The sequence below is a fragment of the Aethalodelphis obliquidens genome, unplaced genomic scaffold, assembly GCF_003676395.1.
Source record: "Aethalodelphis obliquidens isolate GAN/ISIS:26980383/991018 unplaced genomic scaffold, ASM367639v1 scaffold23, whole genome shotgun sequence".
NCBI lineage: Eukaryota > Metazoa > Chordata > Mammalia > Artiodactyla > Delphinidae > Aethalodelphis > Aethalodelphis obliquidens.
The window spans coordinates 21,655,540-21,667,585 of NW_020837967.1; the positions used below are offsets into that span (position 1 = coordinate 21,655,540).

The 12,046-nt window shown below is 46.2% G+C and overlaps 1 protein-coding gene across 6 annotated transcripts in view; it reads right to left on the reverse strand.

Moving 5' to 3' along the window:
* RSU1 (Ras suppressor protein 1) overlaps positions 1 to 12,046 on the reverse strand; it is a 356,063-nt gene that overhangs the window by 343,225 nt on the left and 792 nt on the right. The window lies entirely within an intron of this gene.

Consider the following 12,046-nt stretch of genomic DNA (forward strand, 5'->3'; position numbering starts at 1 on the left):
GAAGCCACCGCATAGCACAGGGAGATCAGCTTGGTGCTTTGTGACCACCTAGAGGCGTGGGATAGGGAGGGTGGGAGGGAGACGCAAGAGGGAGGAAATATGGGGACATATGTATACATATAGCTGATGCATTTTGTTACAAAGCAGAAACTAACACACCACTGTAAATCAATTATACTCCAATAAAGATGTTAAAAAAATGTTAAAAGAGTAACCACAACAGCTAATGTTTACCAAACACTTAAAATGTGGCAGCCACGGTTCTAAGAACTTTATTACCTCATGTATTCCTCACAATAATGCTAACAGACAGCACTATTACTCTCTGCCTCCCTCCTAATTTTAGTTTTCTTCTTTTGCATTTTTTTTAAATTCATTTTTGGTTGTGTTGGGTCTTTGTTGCTGCGTGCGGGCTTTCTCTAGTTGGGGCGAGTGGGGGCTACTCTTCGTTGCGGTGCACGGGCTTCTCATTGCGGTGGCTTCTCTTGTTGCAGAGCATGGGCTCTAGGCGCATGGGCTTCAGTAGTTGTGGCTCACGGGCTCTAGAGCGCAGGCTCAGTAGTTGTGGCACACGGGCTTAGTTGCTCCGCGGCATGTGTGATCTTCCCGGACCAGGGCTTGAAGCCTTGTCCCCTGCATTGGCAGGCGGATTCTTAACCACTGTGCCACCAGGGAAGCCCGCCCTCCCTCCCAATTTTAGGTGAGAAAAATGAGGCCCAGAGAGGTTAGGTAACCTGCCTGAGGTTTCAGCACTAGTAAGTAGACAGGACCCTTTAAAAGCTGTTTCCCAACAAGAATCTGATTAGTTCTGACCGTATTTTTCTACTAGGCAAATACAAATAAGATAAAAAGGAGCCTTAGTCCATTGGTTCATTTTTCCCCCAAAATGAAGATGGGCAACGTCATACTTGCACACCTTCCACTTCAGACCAACCGCTCTGTTCTCACCTTCCCTGTGTTCCTGCCAACAGAGAAGGCCGCTGCGTGGGAGCTGAGGGTGGGCTTCTCTCTGCCCCCTGATCAACCTCCGTCCACGCTTCTTACCCTCAACCCAAGAGCCATGTTTTTCCCTGGTGGCTTCAGAAGCAGGAAGACCCAGAATCTCTGACCGTCTTCCACAGGGCCGGGTGGCTCTCCGAGCTCAAAGCGCTGTAGGTCCTCTGACAGGCACCGCGTGTCTGAGGGCCGCTGGGCCACCAGCCGGCACCCACACCCAGCACGCGATGTGGCCTTGCAGGCCGCCCTTCATTGCTTTTGCCCCGGCCATCGTCTGCTCCCCCAAGCCACCCCTTACCCTGACCTCCAAGGGCTACCTTGTCCAGTCCCAGATCCCTAGTCTACTGGACTGACACCTGTCATCAGCTGCTCCCCGCTCAAATCTCGGTACCTGTTTTCTGATCATCCACGGGGTCCCCCTCCATCTCTTCCCACAATCCTGCCCCAGCCTCTGCCACCTGCCTCTCTCCCGGCCACACACACAGGTCCAGCAAACAGATGTGCCCCTGAGGGCATCCACGCCTCCACTCCCGCCCTAAGGCCCATTAGACTCTTCAGCCCCAGACCCGCTGCCCCACAGAGAACAGCCGGTGCCTCAGCGTAACAAATGCAAAATGTCCTAACGACTGGCCCTGAGGATCATTCTGAGGTACCTACTCTGCATCAGGTACTACACACACTCATCTTTTATTTGAGGGGCAGCAGATGTTTCCCATTTTATCAATGAGGAAATTGACGTACAAAGACAGGAAGTGATCTAAGGGCATGTTACCAATAAACAGCAAAGTGGGATAATTAATAAAGACCATGGCTCCAAAGTCGGTGCTTTGAGTCAGGACACAATACTCTCTCCTTATATCAACTCTAGAGGTATTAAACAACACCCAAACAGGAGGCTTTACCACAATGAATCTAAACAAAGGTGTCTTTGTTATGTTAATGAGGTGACTTTCAGAAGTTTCTAAAGGATGGGGGCTGGTTGCCGGGGCTGGAACATTCAGTCCCACCCCTGGCTACCCCGTTCTTCCTAACTTGATCTAGAGATTCAGTGCAATCCCAATGAAAACCACAGCAAGTTTATTTTGTGAATGGCGACAAACCGATTCTAGAATTTATATGGGAAGACCCAAAATAGCAATAAAATATTGAAAAAGAAAAACAAACTCAGAAAATTGACACGTCCCAACTCAAAACTTACTATATAAATCCACAGCCACTAATTGAAAAACACAAAGACATCACTGGCACAGAAGAGTGCACAGAAACAGACCCACACAAATAGAGTCAACTGGTCTCTGACAAAGGAGCAAAGGCAATTCAACGGAAAAAGGATCATCTTCTCAACAAACGGTGCTGCAATTTGACATCTACATAAGAAAAAAAAAAAGAATCTAGACACAGAACTTACACCTTTGACAAATATTGACTCAAAGTGGTTCATAGTGTAAAATGCAAAAGCGTAAAGTCCTAGAACACAACACAGGAGAAAACCTAGGCAGCCCTTGATCTGGTAATGACTTCTTAGATACAACACCAAAAGCACTATCAAAAAAAAAAAAAAAGGTGTTAACTGGCTGGGACTTCATTAAAATTAAAAACTTCTCCTCTATGAAAGACAATGTTAATAAAAGAGAAACAAGAGCTACAGACTAAGACAACATTTTTGCAAAACACACATCTGATATAGGACTTCTTTCCAAAATACACAAAGAACTTTTTAAATCCAACAATAAGAAAACAAACATCCCAATTAAAAAGTGGGCCAAAGAACTTAACAGACACCTCATCAAAGCAGATATACAGAGGGCAAACAAGCCTATGAAAAGATTTTCCACATGACACGCCATTAAGGAACTGCCCATTGAAAACAACGAGATACCGCTACACACCTATCGGAATGGGCAAAATCCAGAACACTGACAGCACCAAACGTTGACAAGGGTGTGGAGCCACAGGAACTCTCATTCGTTGCCGGGGGATGTACGAAATGGTGCGGCCACTTCGGAAGACAGTGGTTTCTTATTACACCAAAAATACACTTACCACACGATCCAGCAATTCTGTTCCTTTGCATTTACCCAAAAGAGTCAAAAAACTATGTTCACACAAAAATCTGCACATGGATGTTTATAGCGGCAAACTGACAAAATGTGACAGCAACCAAAGATGTCCTTCAATATGTGAAAGGACAGAAAAACTGTGGTGCATTCAGACAATGGAATTTTAACCAATAACAAAAAAGTACGAGCTACGGAGCCAAGACAAGACACAGAAGAAACTTAAACTCATATTGCTAAGTCAAAGAAGGCTTTCTGTAAAGATTAGGTACTATACAATTTCAACTATATCACACTCCGGGAAAGGCAAAACTATAGAGACATAAAATTTCAGTGGTTGCCTGGGGTTCAACAGGAGGTGATGAGGAAGAGAGGGAAAAATAAGTAGAACACAGAGGGTATTGAGGACAGTGAAACTACTCTGTAGGATATCATGCATCTGTTAAAAGCCATAATGTGTTACAGCACAACCAGCGGACAACAATGCAAACTGTGGATTTTAGTGAATAATAATGTATCGATGCTGCTTCATCAACTGCAACCAAAGTATCACTCGAATGAATGCCAGATGTTAACAATAGGGGAAACTGCTGTAAAAAACAGTGAAGTATCATAAAACAAACAAAAAAAGGAGGAGAATGGGGATAGAATACGCACAAAACGACTCTTTTCAGCAATACCGGCACTGCTAACAGTAGCATTGCTATTTGTGTGTAATGTACCAAATAAGCAACTGTGAGATAGTCTAACATCACGTGTATCCCTGACAATCAGGATCCTCAGAGTGGAAGAAAAGTAGAGACTAGTGTGAAGGAAGTTAAGGAAGAGCCTTACAGTCCCATATTTAAATTGGACCTTCCAGTATGAGCTCGTTAGATATTTTAATCTTCATATATGTGTATATATGTATCTGTATACATCTACAGATACATATATTGCGACACGTGTGTGTGTGTGTATACGGTTTTTTTTTTAGCTGTGTCTGCTAAAAATGCCTAAAGACCATGAACGACCCAGGAATAATGAGCACCCCTGAAGCCCAGATTGTGGTCCCAAAATATTGCCCACTAAGACAGACAAACAAAAACAGGGTTTCTATGAGGACAGCTGATTCCAGGTCCGGGACAGGAATTCACAGACACACCGGGCACAGCTTGTTACACTTTGCTCACGTCCACTGGATGTGAGAGCCAACAAGAGTTCCACAGGCCAAAAATGAACAGTTTGCACTTGAACAAGGACCATGGCTGCAAGGCTGTGGTGTGCATGGATGAAAACATTTTTTTTTTTTTTCGGTACGCGGGCCTCTCACTGTTGCGGCCTCTCCCGTTGCGCGGCACAGGCTCCGGATGCGCAGGCTCAGCGGCCATGGCCCACGGGCCCAGCCGCTCCGTGGCATGTGGGATCTTCCCGGACCGGGACTCGAACCCGCGTCCCCTGCATCGGCAGGCAGACTCTCAACCACTGCGCCACCAGGGAAGTCCGAAAACATATTATTTTAAAGAGCAAAATTTCTGACACCTGTCTCCACATTCAGAGTTTCCCCCTGAACTGGTCTGGGGTGCAGCCTGAGCACTGCAATGTTTAAACATTCCCTAGGTGAGTCTAAAAACCAGACAAGTTTGCCAGCAGCTGGTATAGATGATACCAACCTGTGAGCAAGCTAATTCTCAGAGAAAAGCTTGAGGTGTGAGTGATTTCTCTCGGAAGAGGGCAATGCACTGAGTGAGCACCTCGGGAGGCCTGACCAGCACCTCTGCGAGAGCTCATTCTGCATCAGGAACGTTAAGCCTTTGCCTGACATCTAAGTGTCAAATGTCTTCCCCATTTCGGTGATTCCCGCTTCCATTTTAAAGCGTACACAAGAGCACACCCCATGACTCAATAACTCCACCCCTAGTCTGTAACCAACAGAAAGGAATATGTGTGTTCACGTGGTCACAGCAGCATTATGGGTGGCAGCCCTAGCCTGGGAGCGACACGAACATCCATCCACAGCAGAACGGACGCCTGAACTTGGCAGTCACACCCTGGATCTGTCACCAGTGTCACGACACGAATGAAGCTCGTGAACAAGATGCTGAGCGTTAAGAACCAGAGAGTAAGGAGTGTGCACTGTAAACCCTCTTTCCTTTGAACAATGCACAGCAACAGGCAAAGGGAATCTATGCTGTCAGTCAGGACCCTGTCCTGAGGGGTAGTGCCTGGGACATGCCCACTGTGTTCTGTTTCTTGCTTTGAAAATCTGTCACACTGTACAGTTATACGTGCGCTTATCTATAGGATAGCCTTCAGTAAAGGCTTCTTGAAATGGATTTTTTTAAGAGTGTGTTAAGTGTTTGGGGAAGAAGAAGGTTCCTGTTTCCTCGGCCCCATGGGCAAGAGCAGAGGAGGGTCGGCATCCCTGAACGCATTCCTCAACGGATACAGACTCAGCAGCCCATACAGGGCAGGGACGCGGCTTTCGGGACCAGACCACCAGGAGGCCCTCAGTGGAAGCTTGCTGAGTTAGCGGCTGTACCTTCGTACGTGCACCTGACTGTCAAAAACGTTAGTGACATGAGTAAGGCAAGAAAGCATGAGCAGGGGCTCGCCTGGTGGCGCAGTGGTTGGGAGTCCGCCTGCCGATGCAGGGGATGCGGGTTCGTGCCCCGGTCTGGGAAGATCCCACGTGCAGCGGAGCGGCTGGGCCCGTGAGCCATGGCCGCTAAGCCTGCGCGTCCGGAGCCTGTGCTCCGCAACGGGAGAGGCCACAATGGTGAGAGGCCCGTGTACGGTGCGGGGGGGTGGGGCGGCTAACAACATAGCTTCTGGAGTCTGAGTGCCTGGGTGCAAATCCTGACTCTGCTACTTACTAGTGTGTGACCTAGAGCAAAAGGTACTTAAGTTCTCAACGTCTCTGTGCTATAAACTGGGTGACAAGGATGACGACGATGATGGTAACAATCCTAATGAAACTGAGGTTTAAAGGAAATAATCCACATGAAGGGCCACGTACAGTGCCCGCCACACGTGTGCGTGTGCATTAATGCGCTCCATATAGAGAGTTTAAAATTATCTATTATTTTTATCCTCTTCTAATAAAGAGTACACAATTTGTAGAGTACCAACAGGTTAAATAGGCATCTTTCACAAGGCCTGAAGATTGAAATACTTACAGCTCTGAAAAACCAACTGTGTATGTAAACATCTGCAGAACAGCCACTTGTACACTGCAGGTGTACACCATGTCACCAATCTCTGCTCTGTGCTGTGCTCTGAGAAACCAAGAGGCCAAGACCCCCTCCAGTTCACTACCTGGTCTGAGGTGTGCCTTTCATTGGGCCCACTTTACCCTTAAGAACTATTCTGAGTCCGGAGGAATCGTTAACAGGTACACAGAGAAATGCATTAAATGCAAAGGCTCTTTATGACGTACCGGTAAACTACAACCACAGTTACCATTTCATTCAACTCAGGTTTATTCTGTTGTGATACATGAACCAATACTGCCCCAAGAGAACCTTCTCCGGCACCATACTTCATAGAAGGTTTTAAGCTAATGTTCTAAGTTTGAAGATAGAAAAAAATGAATTAATGTACAGTATAAAAAATCTCACATCTGCCGTTAAACCCAGTTAAAATTAATAGTTTTTCAGAAAAGCCTAAGGAAACGGGGAGGGTTCAGAGTTAACTCTGACCAGATAGAGACCAAGTTGCCTCTACTGTTTTCTTTGACAGTTAAAGCCCTGCAACAATGTGATAAACCCAAGCTTCCAAGCTGGCAGACTGGAAGAATGATGCCTTTTCTTAGCCTAGCGCGGTGTTGTTTTTTTGGGTTTTTTTAACGCCACGATTTATTTCTGGACTCTCTATTCTATTCCACTGGTCTGTATGTCTGTTTTTATACCAATACCACATCTTTTTTTTTGGCCACACTGCACGGCATGCGGGATCTTAGTTCCCTGACCAGGGATCGATCCCACGCCCCCTGCAGTGGAAGCGTGGAGCCTTAACCACTGGACCGCCAGGGAAGCCCCCAGCACAGTGTTTTTAAAGAATTCTGAAACTGACTGACATGAGGTGAGGCCCGCCAGCCCCGCTTAGCCCTGGAAAGCATCACTCCTTAAGGCCTGAGCCAGGGGTGGGAAACCACACTGCACAGGGTTACAGAACAAAGCTGTCGGTGTGTCTAACGTGTGATGCTGGGGCTTTCTCGACCTTCTGTTTGCTCATCTGTAAAACACTGATGATTATTATCTGCACCAAAGGCTGACGCGAGAAGCACTTAACACCATGTAAGCACGCACATGTGTACCATTCAGAATCTCTGATGCAGACGCGATGGGCTGATCTGTGGCCCCCTCAAGTCCTGTGTTGAAGCCCTCAGAGTGACACTGTGTTTGGAGACAGGACCTTCAAAGAGGTGATGAAGTTACAATGAAGCCAGAGGGTGTGCCCTCTCTCTCCTGTGCTACGCTTTCTACCCCAGTGCACCTGAATTCTTAACTGAGAAGGACAGCAACCTTCTTCAATAAATTTTTCCCAAACACCAAGTACAAAAATAACAGAGGTGCACACGCAGAGCCCAGAAAAGGCGTTTAAGCCAGGCTGGAGGGGATGGTGGGTTAAAATTTAGTCCTGGGGAGCTTCCCGGAGGAGGTGACACATGTGAATGGAGTCACATGGACAGAAAGTCATCTCCTCCCTCAACAAGCATTAATTCATAAGGCTGAGAGGAGGGTGGCTGGAGAGAGAAAGGGTAAGGACTGCCCAGGCCAAGATGTTTAAAAACACAAAGGTGGGCTTAAACACACAAGTCAGGAGAGCAAAAAAAGAAAAGGTCTTAATAAAGATCACAGTGAAAGGGACATGGTCTTCCCAGCTCTTCTATCATTCCCCCAAAGAAGTCCTATCATGATGAAAATTCCCAGCAGGCATCACCACTTCCTGGGTTAACAGCCCCTCCAGATAACCAACCCGGGATTACGTCTGTTGATTCTTTTGCAGGGTCCTTCAGAAAGACAACTACCTCAGAGGCAGCTGATTTTTCTCTTTTAAAATATTCTGTAATAACCTCAATGGGAAAAGAATTTGGAAAAGAATGGATACTTGTATGGGTATAACTGAATCACTTTGTGGTACATCTGTAATGAACACATCATTGTTAATCAACTATACTCCAATATAAAATAAAAATTAAAATAATAATAAAATAAAATTTATCTGAGAGATACTTTAGTCTAACCTGAAGAAAAACAACAACAACAAAAAAACCGATTAAGGTTTGACACCCAGAGCGCAGTAAATGTGAAGAGATTAAGAAGTCAGAGAGATTTAAATAAAAGAAATGAAAAAAAGTCTCTCTGGCTGCTGATGGGAGTCTCTGCTCCCAGGAAGCTGATGACAGGACCCTTCAAGAGCAACTTTATCATCTGGGTGAAGAGCTGCTGCATGAGAGAGAGTTTCTGCTGGGAAGTCTCTTTAATAAAAAGTACAAAATTGGTACCATTCCTCCCAGAAGCTTTCAGGAGATTACATGCTGTGCAGGAAAAAAAAAAAATGAAGGAAAAGAAATAAAATGAGCGATCATTTTAAAGAAACAGCAATCGAAATCTATGGGAACCCTAGGCAAGAGGGCCAAACACACCAGGTTCTGTTAAGCCACACAGAAAACGTCAACACATAACACACACAGATGCCTTTCCCAGTTCAACTAAGCAGGCTATTCCCCGTTGAGGCCATCGACTGCATTGGGACTGGTTCCGTATGAGGCTTACGCACTCTCTGGACATTCACATGAGCAGTTAACAGTCACTGTGCGCTGAGTACTGGCTCGGTGCTAAGCCCTCGACAGGAAGCAGTGCACTCGGCGGTACACCCATGCCCCCAAGCGGGTACTTAGGTTTCCATCTAACGATGAGGCACTTGAGGCCCAGAACGGTTTCGTAGCTTCTCTAAAGTAACACAGCGATAAGTAAACCTGGACAATCTAAACCCAGTCTACTCAACTCCAGGTCCCACTTGTAAGCGCTGGACTACGTCTGCCTCTCAGGGTTGGATCTGAGCATCTCCAGAACCTGGCTGGACTGACAGAAAACTTTGAGACTGCTGGATGTCTGGCTCCAGCGTATGAAGTTTTCCCCGCCAGAAAGCTTTTGGTACCTCAACTCCTGAAAGCATTTTTTAAAGGCAACTTACTGTCTCAGAGGAATGAAAGGGCTACGTTTATAAGACGCAACTCTCCCAAGCAGAAGTGGAGCCTGTTTCCTATGCTTAGAATAGGTACACAACTACCACTCTTAGCTTCAAAGCTTAATTCTTTCTCATCGTTGGAGAAACTAAACAAAGCAACGATAATGAAGGGAAGGCTTCATACAGTACCATTCTCTGTCCATGCGAATAAGCTGTTCCCTGGGTTCCATCTTGATACTAGTACATAAAACCTCAGGGAATTCCCTGGAGGTCCAGGGCTTAGGACTCAGTGCTTTCACTGCTGAGGCCCGGGTTCCATTCCTGGTTGGGGAACTAAGATACCACATGGCCAAAAAAAAAAAAAAACAAATAAATAAAACCTGAGGATTACAGTTAAAATTTTATAAGTAAAAGACTATGGGAATCCTTATACTACAGCTAAGGGGATCATGCCAAATACTTTAATATATATTAAAACATATAACGTTATGTACACTACTGATAAATGAGCCCCAGTGGAGGATGGGATTCTGAAGGCATCCTGGGACCCTCAGAGTCCAGAAGTCGGGGAGTTTTACTCCTTCCCTGGGTCTACCACACTCCAGAGGCCTGCGGAGGTGGGATTTCCAAATTCACTTCCACCAAACTCCCCAAGAAGCACTCTTGCTCTTCCTGAAGCGACTTCTTTGGGAAAACATTAAGAATGACCTTGCTTTTCCAGCACCTAATATTACACCAGAAAGAGCTTTTTCAGGAAGCAAGTGGCTATCTTTTCTTCTTCAATAAAAGCCAAGGCTTCAAAGAGATAAAGCAACTGAACTGAAATAGCTACACCACTCTCCCTACTTATAAATATTACATAGAGAATCCTCTTCAAAGCTGAGGAGCACAAAGTTCCTCTAGTGAAAGCAACCTTTTTTCAAGCCCATGAGAAAGAGCCCTGAGGGGCAGAAACCCGTGGGACCAAGGGCACAGCCGAGCCAGGCCTCCTGCTTCCATCCTCTTCCCCCCATCCCCTTCCTCTGATGCAGCTGTGCCCCCAGGGACCGTCACGATCCCAGCAGGGCAGGGGCGGTATAGGGACACATCCAGATCTGCAACTGCCAGTCCCTCACCTGAGACACCTGCTGCCACCACGAAGCCACTACTACTGAGAGAGGCCAGCACAGACCAGGGGACTGAAATGCTAATTCGTACAAAAGCTAAACTTAAGGGCAGGTGTCTTCCTAAGGATTACCAAATGCAAATCACCTACAGCTTTTCATCCCCCTGCCTTTTGCAGAGATGTATCAATGGCACCAACACCAATCTCTGTCCCAGGCGCAAACCACGGATTCACGCTAACTTTGCTCTCTCCAGGCCTAACAAGCAATCCGTCATCTTTTAGGGTCTCCTGGACATCCCCCCTTCTTCTCCAGTGTCACATCCTGGTCTGGATCTCATCAGCTCGCAGGCCTAATCCATCATTCTTTCCTTCATCCGTCAAACATTTCGGAGCACCTACTGTGTTCCAGGCACTAGAATAAACAAGGCACACAGGAATACTGCACTGCTTTCGTTCCCCCTCGGCCTCCCAGTGGGGAAGAAAGACATCTGGATTAAGAACACATCACAATCCTGTGTAACAAGTGTCATGAAGCGGGACTTCCCTGGCGGTCCAGTGGTTAAGACTCCGAGCTTCCACTGCAGGGGACACGGGTTCGATCCCTGGTCGGGGAACTAAGATGCCGCAGGCCCCACACAGTGCGACCAAAAAAAAAAAAAGGGTCATGAAGCAAAGTGTGTCCAAACTTCACTGAGAAGGCTTCACACAGGCTGTGGCGTCTGAGCTGACTCTTGACAGGTAAGTAAAAGGATCTGGGGTGAAGCGGATGGAGAGGGAGGAAACGATACTTCTAAAGGCACAAAGACGAGAAGGAATGCCCTGGCTCAGAAAGGACCATCAGTTCATTGTGGTTGGGATGCCAGATGCATGGAAGGAACAGGCGCTAAGGTAGGCTGCAGTCAGATTCAGAAAGGAACAGGTCATCGCAAGGAACATGGAGCACTACCATTGGTAATGGACAACCAGAAGGTCCAAACTTCAGCCACAATCAACCTGAACAAGAGCTTGATTTCACCTCTAATGTGTTGGAATTAACTGTCAATACCTAAAAATTAGAAAATTTTATATAAAAATCTGGATTCTTGGCTTCATAGAGAAAAGAAAAATCTGGCAACACTGGGCCAACGTTCCCAAGTGGTGACAACTGTTTGGATCTAAGCAGCAGGTGTATCTCATCATTCAGATGAGATACCTATTACGGAATTCATGACCATCCTCACCTGGCCCCTGAAGACATCTGAATTTGCAATCCCCAGTTTAAAGGAGAGAGTTGCAGTAAGATGCATGTTACAGGAAAGCAACAGGGGCAGTAAAACCGGAGGCAAGAGGCAAAGTTAGAAAGACATTACAATAGCACAGGGGGGAAGTAACAAAAGCCCGAACTGAGTGAGGACAATAAACCCAGCAAAAGGGTTGATGGTAATGAGAAAAAGGTAATGAGTCAAGAAACGTTTAACTTGCTCCAGGTGCAAAAACACTTAATCGGGTAATTTCCGTGGGGCATTTGTTCAAGGCTACATAGGAGACTATATTAAGAGAATGGAAAAATGATTCAGAACTAATTTTCCATTAAAACACCAAGTGAAAAAAAATTAAAAATAAATTAAAAAAATAAAACACCAAGTGGCTCTTTAGTAAACTGTGTGGTAAGTCCGCCCGAAGGCCATCAATCAGCCTGGAGAACTGATGAGGTCCAACAACCACGGTCCGGGGA